This window comes from Triticum urartu, chromosome 1A (genome assembly GCF_056163025.1).
Source record: "Triticum urartu cultivar PI428250 chromosome 1A, HENAU_Tu73, whole genome shotgun sequence".
In the NCBI taxonomy this organism is placed as follows: domain Eukaryota; kingdom Viridiplantae; phylum Streptophyta; class Magnoliopsida; order Poales; family Poaceae; genus Triticum; species Triticum urartu.
Window position 1 is genome coordinate 89,458,781 of NC_141873.1, and position 14,044 is coordinate 89,472,824.

Consider the following 14,044-nt stretch of genomic DNA (forward strand, 5'->3'; position numbering starts at 1 on the left):
GTTTAGTATCTTCTTCTAAAGTGATTTCCATAAAAGTTCCTCCCGCGGCCGAATCTAAAAGATTTCTAGAAGAAAAATTCAATCCAGCATAAAAAATTTGTATGATCTCCATAAGTTCGTGCAATTATGTATAGGGCAATTATGTATCATTAATTTCATCCTCTCCCAAGCTTGTGCAACATGCTCATGATCAAGTTGCTTAAAATTCATAATATCGTTTCTAAGAGAGATGATCTTAGCGAAAGGAAAATACTTAGAGATAAAAGCATCTTTGCACTTATTCCATGAATCAATACTATTTTTAGGCAAAGAGGAAAACCAAGTTTTAGCACGATCTCTAAGAGAAAATGGAAATAGATTCAATTTAACAATATCATTATCCACATCTTTCTTCTTTTGCATATCACATAAATCAACAAAGTTGTTTAAACGGATCTTTCATAACAAGATTCAGCAAAGCAGTATTAATTTCACAAGATTCAGCATCGGTAGGAGGAGAAATCGGAGTGCTAAGAAAGTCATTATTGTTGGTATTGGGAAAGTCACACAATTTAGTACTGTCTTGAGCCATCGTGACAAACAATCAATCCAACACACAAGGAAACAAGAGGCAAGAAAAAAAGACGAACAGAAAAGAGGGCAAACGGAAAAGAGGGCGAATAAAATGGCAAGGGTGAAGTGGGGGAGAGGAAAACGAGAGGTAAATGGCAAATAATGTAATGCGAGGGATAAGAGTTTGTGATGGGTACTTGGTATGTCTTGAATTGTCTTGGTGCAACCTCCCCGGCAACGGCGCCAGAAATCCTTCTTGCTACCTCTTGAGCATGCGTTGGTTTTCCCTTGAAGAGGAAAGGGTGATGCAGCAAAGTAGCATAAGTATTTCCCTCAGTTTTTGAGAACCAAGGTATCAATCTAGTAGGAGGTAACACACAAGCCACCTAGTACCTGCACAAACAAACAAGAACCTCGCAACCAACGCGATAAAGGGGTTGTCAATCCCTTCACGGTCACTTACGAGAGTGAGATCTGATAGAGATAATAAGATAAATATTTTTGGTATTTTTATGGTATATATTGGAAAATAAAGATAGCAAAATAAACAACGATAGAAATAGCAAGTTGATAGGAAAATAACATGATGGAAAATAGACCCGGGGGCCATAGGTTTCACTAGTGGCTTCTCTCGAGATAGCAAATTCTACGGTGGGTGAACAAATTACTGTCGAGCAATTGATAGAAAAGCGCATAGTTATGAGAATATCTAGGCATGATCATGTATATAGGCATCACGTCCGCGACAAGTAGACCGAAACGATTCTACATCTACTACTATTACTCCACACATCGACCGCTCTCCAGCATGCATCTAGAGTATTAATTTCATAAGAACAGAGTAACGCATTAGACAAGATGACATGATGTAGAGGGATAAACTCAAGCAATATCATATAAACCCCATCATTTTATCCTCGATGGCAACAATACAATACGTGCCTTGCTGCCCCTGCTGTCACTGGGAAAGGACACCGCAAGATTGAACCCAAAGCAAGCACTTCTCCAATTGCAAGAAAGATCAATCTAGTAGGCCAAACCAAACTGATAATTTGAAGAGACTTGCAAAGATAGTAAATTATGCATAAAGGAATTCAGAGAAGAATCAAATATTGTTCATAGATAATCTTGATCATAAACCCACAATTCATAGGATCTCGACAAACGCACTGCAAAAAGAATTACATCGAATAGGTCTCCAAGAGAATCGACGAGAACTTTCTATTGAGATCCAAAGAGAGAGAACAAGCCATCTAGCTAATAACTATGGACCCGAAGGTCTATGGTAAACTACTCACACATCATCGGAGAGGCTATGGTGTTGATGTAGAATCCCTCCATGATCGATTCCCCCTCCAGCGGAGCGCCGGAAAAGGCCCCAAGATGGGATCTCACGGGTATAGAAGGTTGCGGCGGTGGAAATAGGGTTTCGTGGTGCTCCTGGATGTTTTCGGGGTATATGGATATATATATAGGAGGAAGAAGTAGGTCGGTAGAGCTGCGAGGGGCCCACGAGGGTGGGGGCGTGCCCTCCTGCCTCGTGGCCTCCTTGCTTCTTTCTTGACGCCCACTCCAAGTCTCCTGGATCACGTTTGTTCCACAAATAACTCTCCCGAGGTTTCATTCCGTTTGGATTCTGTTTGATATTCCTTTTCTGCAAAACACTGAAATAGGGGGAAAATAGCAATTTGCACTGGGCCTTTGGTTAATAGGTTAGTTCCAAAAATAATATAAAAAGGTATATTAAAGCCCATTAAACATCCAAAACAGATAATATAATAGCATGGAAAAAACAAAAATTATAGATACGTTGGAGACGTATCAAGACTCATCACCAAAACTAACACCGACAGTTTGTTTCTCACAATCTATCTTAGCATTAAGGGTGTTCAGGAAAGGTCTACCAAAGATAATGGGACAAGAATCATCTTGTGGGGAACCAAGAAAAAGAAAATCAGTAGGGTATTTTATTTTCCCACACAAGACTTCAACATCTCTAACAATCCCAATTGGTGAAATAGTGTCTCTATTAGCAAGTTTAATAGTAACATCTATGTCTTCTATCTCTGCGGGTGCTATGTCATTCATAATTTCTTGATATAAGGTGTAAGGAATAGCACTCACACTAGCACCTATGTCACATAAACCATGATAACAGTGATCTCCTATTTTAACTGAGATAACGGGCATGCCAACAACAGGTCTATGTTTATCCTTTTTATCAGGTTTGGCAATTCGAGCAGCTTCTTCACAGAAGTAAATAACATGCCCATCCATATCTTCTTCCAAGAGATCTTTAACCATAGCAATACTAGGTTCTACTTTGATTTGTTCATCGGGTTTAGGTGTTCTAATATAGCTTTTCTTAACCACAGTTGAAACTTTAGCATGTTCCTTTATCCTAACAGGGAAAGGTGGTTTCTCAATATAAGCAGAAGGAACAACTGGATCAACATTGTAAAGTATATATAGTTTCTTCTTTAACTGGTACCGGTTCTTTGATTTCTTATTTAATAGGTGGGTGATATTTAAATCACTTCTCTTTAGGGAGGTCAACATGAGTAGCAAATGATTCACAAAAGGGGCTACTATCTCAGATTCAAGTCCATATACTACAAAAAAAAAAGAAACATCCGTGACATTTTGGGCCGAACGAAAAAAAATTCTGTCATACATATGACACTTCTATGACGATAATTGTGACAAAACCTGGTATCATCATAGATGTGGTGGGCTCCTACTTCTATGACAAAAAATCATGACAGAAAATGGGCTTTTCGTCCTGGGCGGGCCGGAGATGCAGCTGCATGACATTCTTTGGGCCGTCCATGACGAAAAAAACCGTGGTAGAAGCGAGGGCGAGGAAAATTTCGGGGAGTTCCCGGTTACGGTGGGAGGTCAGGGGCCGAGCGATGCGCGTTTCTCTCATACACGTACGCACGTGTGTGCAAGGCGTTGCCTCTAACTGAACCTGAGCGAGGCGTTGGGCTCTAACTGAACCCGAGCGATTGCACTGCAGGCTACGCGTTACTGAACCCGAGCGATCGAGCGATGGCTATTAACTGAACCCGATCGAGCGATTCCTTCGCTACTGCTGCTAACTGAAGCCGGTCGATGCTACCTCTGGATGAACAGTGAGTGTTGCGGGGGGTTGGGTGAACAGTTCCCGGTGGGGGTGGATGAACAGGACCCCGTGGTGTTGCCTCTGGATGAACAGGACCCTGATCGATCGAGCCGGTTGGGGCTGGATGAACAGGACCCCGTGGAGGGCTGGATGAACAGGACCACCCCGTGGAGGGCAGGATGAAAAGTAGACGGTGGAGGGCAGGATGAACAGTAGCCTGTGGAGGGGTGGTTGAACAGGAGCCCGTGGAGAGGGCTGGTTGAACAGTAGCCGGTGGAGTAGCGCGTGGTGGAGGCTGGATGAACAGGAGCCCGTGGATGAACAGTCGCAGGTGGAGGCTGGAGGAGGTCGACGGTGGATGAACAGTAGCTCGTGGAGGCTGGAGGAGGTCGACGGTGGAGATGAACAGTATCCCGTGGAGTCCCGTTTTGCGGTACGCCACACCCCTCCCGATGAACAGGACCCCCGTTTCGACCGTAGGAGGTCCGTTTCCTCCATTTTGCGGTACGCCGGACCCCTCCTAATCATAAGGACCCCGTTCTGAACGTAGGAGGTCCGTTTCCTCCGTTGTGCGGTACGCCAGGCCTCGTTTCCATCACCTATTCCATCCAAGCCCTCCCGATGAACACGACCACGCATTCCGTTCCGACCCAGCCGGTTGGCTCCCACGCGTTCCGTTGGCTCCCCATCAACACGACGCATTCCGTTGCCTCCCCATGAACACGACGCATTCCGTTGCCTCCCCATGAACACGACGACGACGCTGTTTCTCCGTTCCGACCCAGCCATGTACACGAGCCCTGGCCGTACGTATGCGCGAGTAGGCGTTCGAGACCCCGGCCGTATGTACACATACGTGGCCGTATTTTCCTTCTTGCACCCTTGCCGCTGTACGTACGTGTACATGCTACGTGCGCGCCTCTACTACGACACGTGCGCGCCTCTACTACGACACGTGCGCGCCTCTACATCGACCAGTATGTACGTACACGTTGGCGACCAGAATGACAACGCTACGTACGCTTCGACCAGGTGGGTCCCGACTATCAGGCACTTCCTTGCCTGCGAAGATGTAGCTGGTGGGTCCCAGTAGTCAGGGGGCGAATCGTTGTTTTTTGCCCGGACGCACTTCCTTGCATGCAAAGATGTAGCTGGTGGGTCCCAGCAGTCAGGGGGAAACGTTTTTTCGCAAAATACGGTGGCCCGTCCGGTGGGTCCTGTTGTCAGGTGGAGGAATAATTATTTTGCACGTAATAAGGAGGCACTTCCTTGCTGCGGCCGTGGACCCAGCTGTCAGCCTCTCCACGTACAGTCCACGTCCGATGGAAGCCGTTCCTTGACCACGTTGACCACGCCGCGCCGAGAGCACCAGGGCGGTGGACGACGGCGACGCCTAGGAAGGGGACGACGCGGAGCCGGGGAAGACGCGACAGTGGATGCCCACGCGTAGAGGAGTACGAGGGTTCACTGGTTCGCTGCGGTGTGAGGTTGTCGTCGCCGCAGAATAACAGGGGGTGTGGGTGAGTAGAGGGATGGCCTGGCCAGCGGTTTGAGTAGTAGGGGGTGGTGAGGCCTCTGCCGCATCGCAGCCGGCCACGAGAAGCAGGAGCACGAGCCACGACCGACGCTGGTTTGGGCGGCTGGAGCAAGAAGACTAGAGGTTGAAGAAGCACTACGGCCGTTGGATGGACATTGTACGGTCACTGGAGCTAGAATCGTGCATATTGACTAAGTTGACAAAGCCCTCCGTCCCCGTCAACTTAGTAGGCCCACAAATCGGCCTTCCACTATACTGGGTCCCAGCTAACAGGGGGAGTATTCATTTTTTGTGCGTAATAACGAGGCACTTCCTTGCGTGCGAAGATATAGCTGGTGGGTCCGAGCTGTCAGCGGCGGTAACGTTTTTTCGCGAAATACAGAGGCCCTTTCGTTGGGTCCCTGATGTCAGGTGGAGGAATCATTATTTTGCACGTAATAAGGAGGCATTTTCTTGCGTGCAGCCGTGGACCCAGCTGTCGGCCTCTCCACGTAAAGTCCACTTCAGATGCATGTCGGTCGTTGACCACGTTGACCAGGCCGTGCCGAGAGCACCAGGGCAGTGGACGACGGCGAGGCTTAGGAAGGGAACGACACGGAGGCAGGGAAGACTCGGCAGTTGTTTCCCACATGGAGGGGAGTACGACTGTACGAGGGTTTACTGGTTCGTCTGCCGTCGCCGGAGAATAACAGCAGGTGTGGGTGAGTAGAGGGATGGCTAGGCCAGCGATGGGAGTACGGTGGGGCAGTGAGGCCTGCGCGGCAACAGAGCCGGCCACGGGGAGGAGGGAGCAGGCAGTACCGCTGGCGCTTGTTTGAGCGACTGGAGCAGGAAGAGCAGAGATTGAAGAAGCATGACGGTCGTTGGATGGCCATCCAACAGTCACTGCTTGTGCGTCAACATTCTTTTAGGAAAACCTCAAATCTGTGGAAAATAGCATACAACCCCTCTGCCATTATTTCTAACAATTTAAAGCCCATTTGCTAATTATTAAGGTTTTTTTGAAGCCCATATTCTTTTTGTTATCATTACAGCCCATATTGTGCACATGATTAAAAAATTATACGAAATTTTGCATATTTCGGTGCGGTCCGAACTGTTTTTAATCCCAAAATTTTGAATCACATTCAAACTGATTTAAAAAAATGTATATCAATATAAAATCCAAAAAATTCTCCACGCATAAAAATTAATGTAATTTCAAATCTCGAAATGAAAAAAAGATATTTGAAACTCATTGTCGGTTTGATGTGTTTTAAAAATGTACAGCCCATTTCTCATTACTGATGGGCCATTTTCTCGGCCAGCCGAATGAAAGCTCTCCTCGTCTTGAAAGATTTGCAGCCCAACAGGCCTGACAAAGCGACTTACTTGGCAAATCACAAAAAAAACTGGGCTGTGGCCATGGACCCAGCTGTCAACCTCTCCACGTACGGTACTCTTCCGATGGAATGTCGTTGACCACGCCGCGCCGAGAGCACCAAGGCGGTGGACGACGGCGAGGCCTAGGAAGGGGACGATGCGGAGCCGGGGAAGACGCGTCAGTGGATGCCCACGCGGAGAGGAGTACGAGGGTTCACTAGTTTGGCTGCGGTGTGAGGCTGCCGTCGCCACAGGGCCTGGCTAGCGGTGGGAGTAGTAGGGGGCGATGAGGCCTCATCGGCAGCACAGCCGGCCACTAGAGGTAGGAGCAGGCGGTCTCCCCGATGCTGGTTTGGGCGGCTGGTGCAAGAAGAGCAGCGATTGAAGAAGCAGCAGGACCGTTCGATTCAAATCCAACGATTACTGCTGCTAGAATCATTTGTTGACTAAGTTGACAAGCCCTGCGTACGCGTCAACTTAGTAGGCCCACAGGTCAGCCTCCCAACTGGTGCGCCCCAGATGTCAGTGGGAGGAATCATTTTTTCGCGTAATAAGGAGGCAGTTGATTGCGTGCGGCCAGGCCAGCGGAGGGAGTAGGGTGGGCCGGGGAAGCTTTCGCGGCATCACAGCGGGCCACAAGAGGAGGGAGCGGGCAGTCCCGTCGGCGCTAGTTTAGGCGGCTGGAGCAGGAAGATCAAAGATTGAAGAAGCACGTCGGCCGTTGGATGGACATCCAACACTAACTGCTGCTAGAATCGTGTGTTCACCGACAAAGCCTTGCGTAAACAAGTCAGCCTCGAAATCTGTGGCGTGTACATCCCATTTGCTATTATTTTTATAATTTTTACTCATTTTCTAATTCATATGGAATTTATTGCAGCCCGTTTTCCATTTTTAGAATTGCTGGCCATTTTCTGGTCAGTACCAGGGTCAAAAAAATAACTAAATATGTGGGAAATTTTGAAAATACACAAATATTTGCTGGGGAACGAAATATTCTTAATCCAAAAATTAATAGCCATACTAAAACAAATTTAAAAATAAATTAGTACTATGTCATGTTAAATCCAATGAAATACGTATAAAATATCAGTGAAGAACAAAAACAAAAAAAGAAACGTATATCGCATTTGCTATAATTTTTTTGGAATTTTCAACCCCTTTTGATATTATTTTTAATAGACATTGACCATACTCTTAAGCCAGGCCGGAATGCATCCCTCCTCGTCTTGAAAGATTTGTAGCCCAGTAATTCTTGGGTATTCTTCAAAAAGAAATACCGGGCTACCTATTTTCCCAAAGAACTAGTGCATGAGCATTTAGCTTTATTTATTTATTTACTTATTTATGTTTAGGGGAGCATGAGCATGTACCTGGGCCGGATTCATGTGAGAGCCTCCCTCCCAGTTAATTATGGGCTTCTCTATTGGGTTTTCATCAGTGGGCTGCATGTTATCAACAAGTGGAAAATGTGTTCCGAGATTCAAAAAAAAATGTGTTCCGTATGATAAATAGTATGCGCTACGTACGGTACGGGGCACTAAAGGATCGAACCGTGCAACGACTTCCAAAATATTATGTTTGTCGTTCTAACAACACATTTATTCAACCAACAGACGAAATATACTACTGATTGTACATTGAAAATAGCAGCAGCAGCAACCAGGGCTGGGGGTGCAACAGAAGCAGTAAGCAGGCCAGAAGAGTGAAGATGCAACTCTCTCTTCCAAACCAAACACCAGCCATCATTACAAAAAGGCTACCAAAAAAACAAGTGTATGCATCAAACTAAATAAAGATCCTACTACACCAAGTGTACGCATCTAACTAACTGGCTCAGTTAGACGTTACTATTTATTAAGCTGTGGAGATTGGCTGACGGCTTGAACCAGATGGGTGTCTGACGGGGGAAACTCCAGCCAGCAGGTCGAAGTCTGATATTTGCGACCCTCTCTCCTACTTTGGGCTGTAAAGCGTGGCGGCACATATCAGGGTATGGTGCATGCATAGACGCATGGTACGCTGTGTACACATAGTTTTGCCTGAGGAACAAAACCGCGCTGCCATCATGATCCTTGCCGTCAGTTATCTCCTGGTTAATCGGATAATTCAGTCCGACAAACAGAGAGTGTGTACCAAGGCTACTTACCAGGCTCTAGTCAAAAATTCCTGAAGGCCCAGAGAAGCTGGGATCCTGCTCAAAGACCTTGCAGTGACTGTGATTGTATTCTGCGAAACAACACGTCCGGTACGTGCGAACGATCATCAATCTTTCGTCGTCGTCTGATCGAGCCAGGAACCACCTGCAACTGCCATGCCGCTTTTCTTTGAAAGGTCCTGGGATTAGGAAGGGTAGGGACACCAGGCGGCCTACAACATCATATCAAGTTGGAGTCAAATAAAAAAGGGCTCTTGGTTCAGTCAATCTTAAGAACAGCATGTTATGAGCATGAATATTTTTTCAGCAAATGTTGACAGTAATATAAGCAAGCCATCATGATATCATAGGAAAGTAACATACTGCTGTAACAGCCATTTGTAGCGATGACTGGAGTAGGCCAGCAATACGTCCAGCCATAGAAGGAGTCAACAACGTAAATGAATCCCTTGTGTTCAATGGCATCAGAGAACCATGGAGGATGTATGATCCTGCGATGGACGCGCAGATTTATCCACTTACCACAGTGACCTGTCAGATAGGCGAGACCGCGGTTGAAGAACGCAATTAGCCTGAAGTCTTTATAATTCGCAGATCTTGTGGGCACTTGGCAGATTACAACCTTGAGCAAATCAAACTTGGTATCATGTTGGCTACTGTAAGATTCCGAGTATTCTGGGCCGCGGTGCCAAAGCAGTGCAATGTTAATCGAAGGAAGGGGGATCAATCGCCGGGTGTAGACCTCCACAAGCATCCAGCTACCGTGACCGTGGACGAGCACCATCCAAGACGTGTTCATGCCGACCCAGTACATATCGTTAATGTAGTTGAGGCTGACTGGGATCGGATCGCAGTCAAGGGGGTTGATGCTCGCCACCCTATGATCGTTATGCTACGTGACACGCCATTTCTGAAGATCAGGCGGCATCAGCAAGCAAGGAGCTGGCTTAAAAAGCTCCGGCCTGAGGGCTTTGAGTAAACGGTACAGCCCCGACGAGCACTTGGCCGGCGGCATGGTACTGAGATTGTCCACACGCGAAACAATGAGCTTGATTACCTCTGTGGGGGGAGAATTCCAGCCACTCTTTCGGCGGACGCTACTCGGTTCTGCCATTGTTAGTGCTTGGGTTTCGGACGAGGGGGGAGGCGCCTTAGCGGGGATGGAAGATTGGACGAGATTATGTGCGGACAAAGATGGAGAAGCGAATATGTGCTGCGGGAAGTGGACAGGTGATGATGACTACAGCACGCCGCTTGACTTACGAGACACATACCAGTAGCGTAGGGTCATGTCGATGCCAGACAATTTGCTTGAGTGATCACAGTACTGGTACTCCCTACAATGTTATGCCCTAACTTGCTTGAGTGGAGTAGTAGAGTAGGACTCTACTCTACTACTAGCACCGTAGGAGTAGTATATTCTAATCTAAAATAGTTACAAACATCAATGCCCGAGCGTGGAACAACTACGAACCATGCTCAAAGACCGTGTCTACGTGGTGTTTGGACATCACTACACCACGACACCACAATAAGACATGCATCTCTTGGTATAAGTGTACATTACCGACACTTTATCTGTTCATAACAATACCGACACACTAATTGTTGATGTTGTTCTCGTCTTTCGATGATCTGTCTATCGGCAATGGATGGCCGCTTTGCGGACACTAGTAATCGTGCACGTGCAACGCACGTGTGACCTTAGAAAAAAAGGGTTGCGTTAAGTTTATTCTGAACCCTGAACTTGTATGCATACTATTATACCAACTTAAACTTCTAATCCTAAAATCAAAACCTTGTTCTCGAGCTGGCAACAACCTGCGGTCACAGGCTAACCATTCCCTTTCCCTCCAAGTTCCTTAAGGCTTCCATGAAGTTTATTCACACAAAATCGAACTGCAGCCAACATGTATTACTGAGCAAAGTCAAGAGGATCGCCCAAAAAGAAAGAAACAAAGCAGATAGCCTCACATGGACCAGCAGAGAGCAATGGTCTTGAAGATTGCAAAGCATACAAGGAGTAAGAGAAGAAAAGTACTCTTTGTATCTGAATTTTTGCCTTTCTTTTTGTGTGCGCAGGTTGCATCTGTGTCATGTGGAGAATTAACCGAGATCTGCAACGAAAATGGAAACACTTTGCATGTGTTCTCGTGGGTGATGGTCTGAACTCCGTAGCCTATGGACTGAAATGCCTTGTATTTGTAACATTGAAGTTGTCTATTGTATGCAAAGAAAACACCATTATTTTCTTGTTGAATCATCAACGTTGTCTTACTCTGTAATGTGCACTGAAAAAACCAGTGATTCTGCATATACGCGCAATGTGCGTGAACTGTATTCTGCATATTCCTTGGAACCTGACACAAGGCAGTTTGCCCACTTTGGCATGTCACTCTCACAGTAAGTAGTTTAACCAGCATGAGATTACGCCCAAATAATAAGAGCACATGGTTTGTTATAGTTTTACACAAAAGAGAAAGCTTTACTGCAACACACTACTAAATAAGAATACAATCTTTGAAGACAAGCCACCTGTGGCATCAGGGATGTCATCTATACCAGAAACCAATGGCACCTACAGAGCTAAATTCTTCATAGCTCCAAAATGCACAATAAAGTGTCAAGTGCTATTTAGGAAGAACCTAGTACTTTACATTGTTTCACATTGCCCTCACATAGAGCTGGCTATACTACAGATCATATTGTACAGGCATCATTTAATTAATTGAATTGTATCCAGGATACATCATCAGATCACGCCATTTACAATAATAAATATTACCAACAAAGAAATAATACCAATTAAAAAAATACCTTTGGTTATTGGACGCCATGAGACGAGGCAGCAGCGAGATGGGGGGCGCCATGAGACGGACGGTGCCTCCAGACGTGGATTCTTATCTAATCAAATTCCATCATACAACCAGAACAGAATTAAGAGGGATTTTCTTTAGATAGCTCTCACAACATTGCTCATGAGGCTCTAAAGTCTGAATTCGAGTGTGCCTTGTACTGTAATTGTTTAGCTCATAGAGACAGCCCTTGTGGGATCATAGATTCTATCGGCTGTAGGCAAATGCTGCAGGCTATGCAATTCACGCTATAATTCACTGAAAATTTGGCACCTCTCCCTGTTAAAGAAAAGGTTGCAATGCAGAATAGTGGTATAAAAAATAGAAGATTAAAGGAACTACAAATTACCAAGAAGAAAAAATTAACAAGTGTGAACCAGATTGGTGTTAGCTTTGTGATGTATACTCTCCTACACCCTTCCAAAAATAACAATCAAAGCAAGTGGCTGCAGATTCAAAAAGGAAGGACATGTGTGCAGTTCGTGTGCTCTTGAAATTTTTGGTATGGAAGAATGCATTTTATTTCAGCACAAAAAAGAAGAAGAAAATGATGATATGTTACAGAAAAACAAGTACATACACCAAATTAAAGGAACACATTTTTTATTTGCAAAAAGGCAACCAGGGAACTACGCAATTTAAAGGAACACATTTAGTTTTATTCTAACCTGGATCCAAGAGGGCATCAAATGCATGAATCCAATATTGTTGACAGTGCCACCGGGCACAGGCAACATTCCCAGCAACTTGATAGAAGATGTGTTGTCGAACACACCGTATTTTGACAGTCATGTACTTGAACCAGTTACAAATTCGTGCTAAATGATTCGTCATTTCTTAATAAAAAGGACAGACAAATGGCAATCTCTTAATATGCTCAATAGAAAAGCATTGCCAAACAAAACTCCACTTGTGCGTCTGACAGATTGTGAGACTGCAAGCGGCCAATAGCTTTCCATGTTCCATCCCACCAGAGTCAGATCCCAACAGGTGGTGTTGATTTAGCCTACAGGAGACATGAGAGTGAAATCTCATTATAACTCATTGATAAAACATAGACATATTCTGCATCAACTATTGCGGGTACTGTCACACAGAGACAAATAGTAAGTAATATATGAACTCTTGTCAAATGACGATGCATAAACACAACACTATGTTTCTCTTGCAATGCCAAAATTTTCAGTGGTTCCTAGAATTTAGAAAGCTCAGAAATACTATGCATTCATCCATTCCCAGAATTTGAGCAATTAGATTGAGCACACATGTTCTGAACCAGAAAAACTAAGTACTCAGGTAAGGTCACCACGCACCTGGGAGCATGATCTTAGGGAGAAGGCGTTTGATATCAGTCAGCAACCGGGTTCCCTTGTCCGACAGACCATACAACACCATAAGGTAGAGCGAGACGGCGAGAGCCTGCGGGCGGATTTCTTCCGCCTCCCCTTTCCTCTAGCCACCACCTGGCCCTAGAGAGGAGGCCATAAGCCGAGGGCGTCTCCCTCGATCTCCGCAGGGGCAAGAAAGCAAGGAAAAGGAGAGGGGCGGCGCGACAAGGAGCGGAACCTGTCGCCGCCGCCGCTGCCGCCAAACGCAGATTTAACCTGCTACGTCCCACGCCGCCGCCGCTCGACGGAGGAGAGGGACACCGGCGCCGCCGATGCAAGTCGAGCCCGCTGCGTCCCGCGGTGCCGATGCTGCTGGAGGGATGAGAGCGACCCCGGCGGCATCCTGTAGCGGCAGCGAGGAGAGAAGAGGGAGGGGGAGGCACGTGGAATCGATCCACCTGCTGCAGGCGGGTGCGGATCCTCCTGCTGCGGGCGGGGCCGCGGACCCCTAATAGGAAGCTGCAGACCACGACGTCCGCTTTGGCAGAACATTTCATCTCAGTCGTTGATCTGATTGGTAGACCATTAACGTGATGTAGATGATGAGATGTGTTTAAGTTAATTTAATCTAAAGGTCCTACTTATCCTGTGTACACTTTGTGGTGTGGGTTTAGAACAAATTAAGTTCGCTCTTTTAATAGTAGTATAGATACTATGTGTCGGTATAAGTTTTTTGCTATTAGAATATGTGTCGTTGTTGCTTTGCGATAGAAAGAGTGTCGGTGCATGTTTGGGCCTGGCCCACTTATTTCGGGCCACGCGGGACAAGGTGCGCGCGAGACGCTCCAAAACTGCAAGCCTCCCAGTCCACTCAATCCCCCACCCCCATCGCATCCCTTTCTACCACGCCACACTCCCACCTGACTGATTTGTGCGCCATGCCTTGGCCTGGGTGTTTTGTGGATTCAGCGAGATGCATATCACTTGCTCTTCCATGGGTGACGTGCCTATCTAGAAACATGCTACTGGTTTTAGTTCAGGCTAGCTTCCTCCTCATAAGTAGAACTTTGCAATTGATCTCAACTTTAATGAGGTTTGACTATTTCTAGGGATGTTCTGAAGCTCGTG

At 46.2% G+C, this 14,044-nt stretch overlaps 1 long non-coding RNA gene across 2 annotated transcripts; it reads right to left on the reverse strand.

The window, feature by feature from the left end:
* Positions 1 to 10,130: 10,130 nt before the first annotated feature.
* On the reverse strand, positions 10,131 to 13,524 carry LOC125548994 (uncharacterized). 2 transcript variants are annotated; one of them, XR_015599018.1, is made up of 3 exons: positions 12,902 to 13,441; positions 11,551 to 12,594; positions 10,131 to 11,093 (listed from the first exon to the last, which is right to left on the reverse strand). It is a non-coding gene; the product is annotated as an uncharacterized LOC125548994 (long non-coding RNA). The 2 variants fall into 2 exon arrangements; XR_007301213.2 differs by lacking the exon at positions 10,131 to 11,093 and having other exon boundaries at positions 11,142 to 12,594; positions 12,902 to 13,524.
* Positions 13,525 to 14,044: the final 520 nt, after the last annotated feature.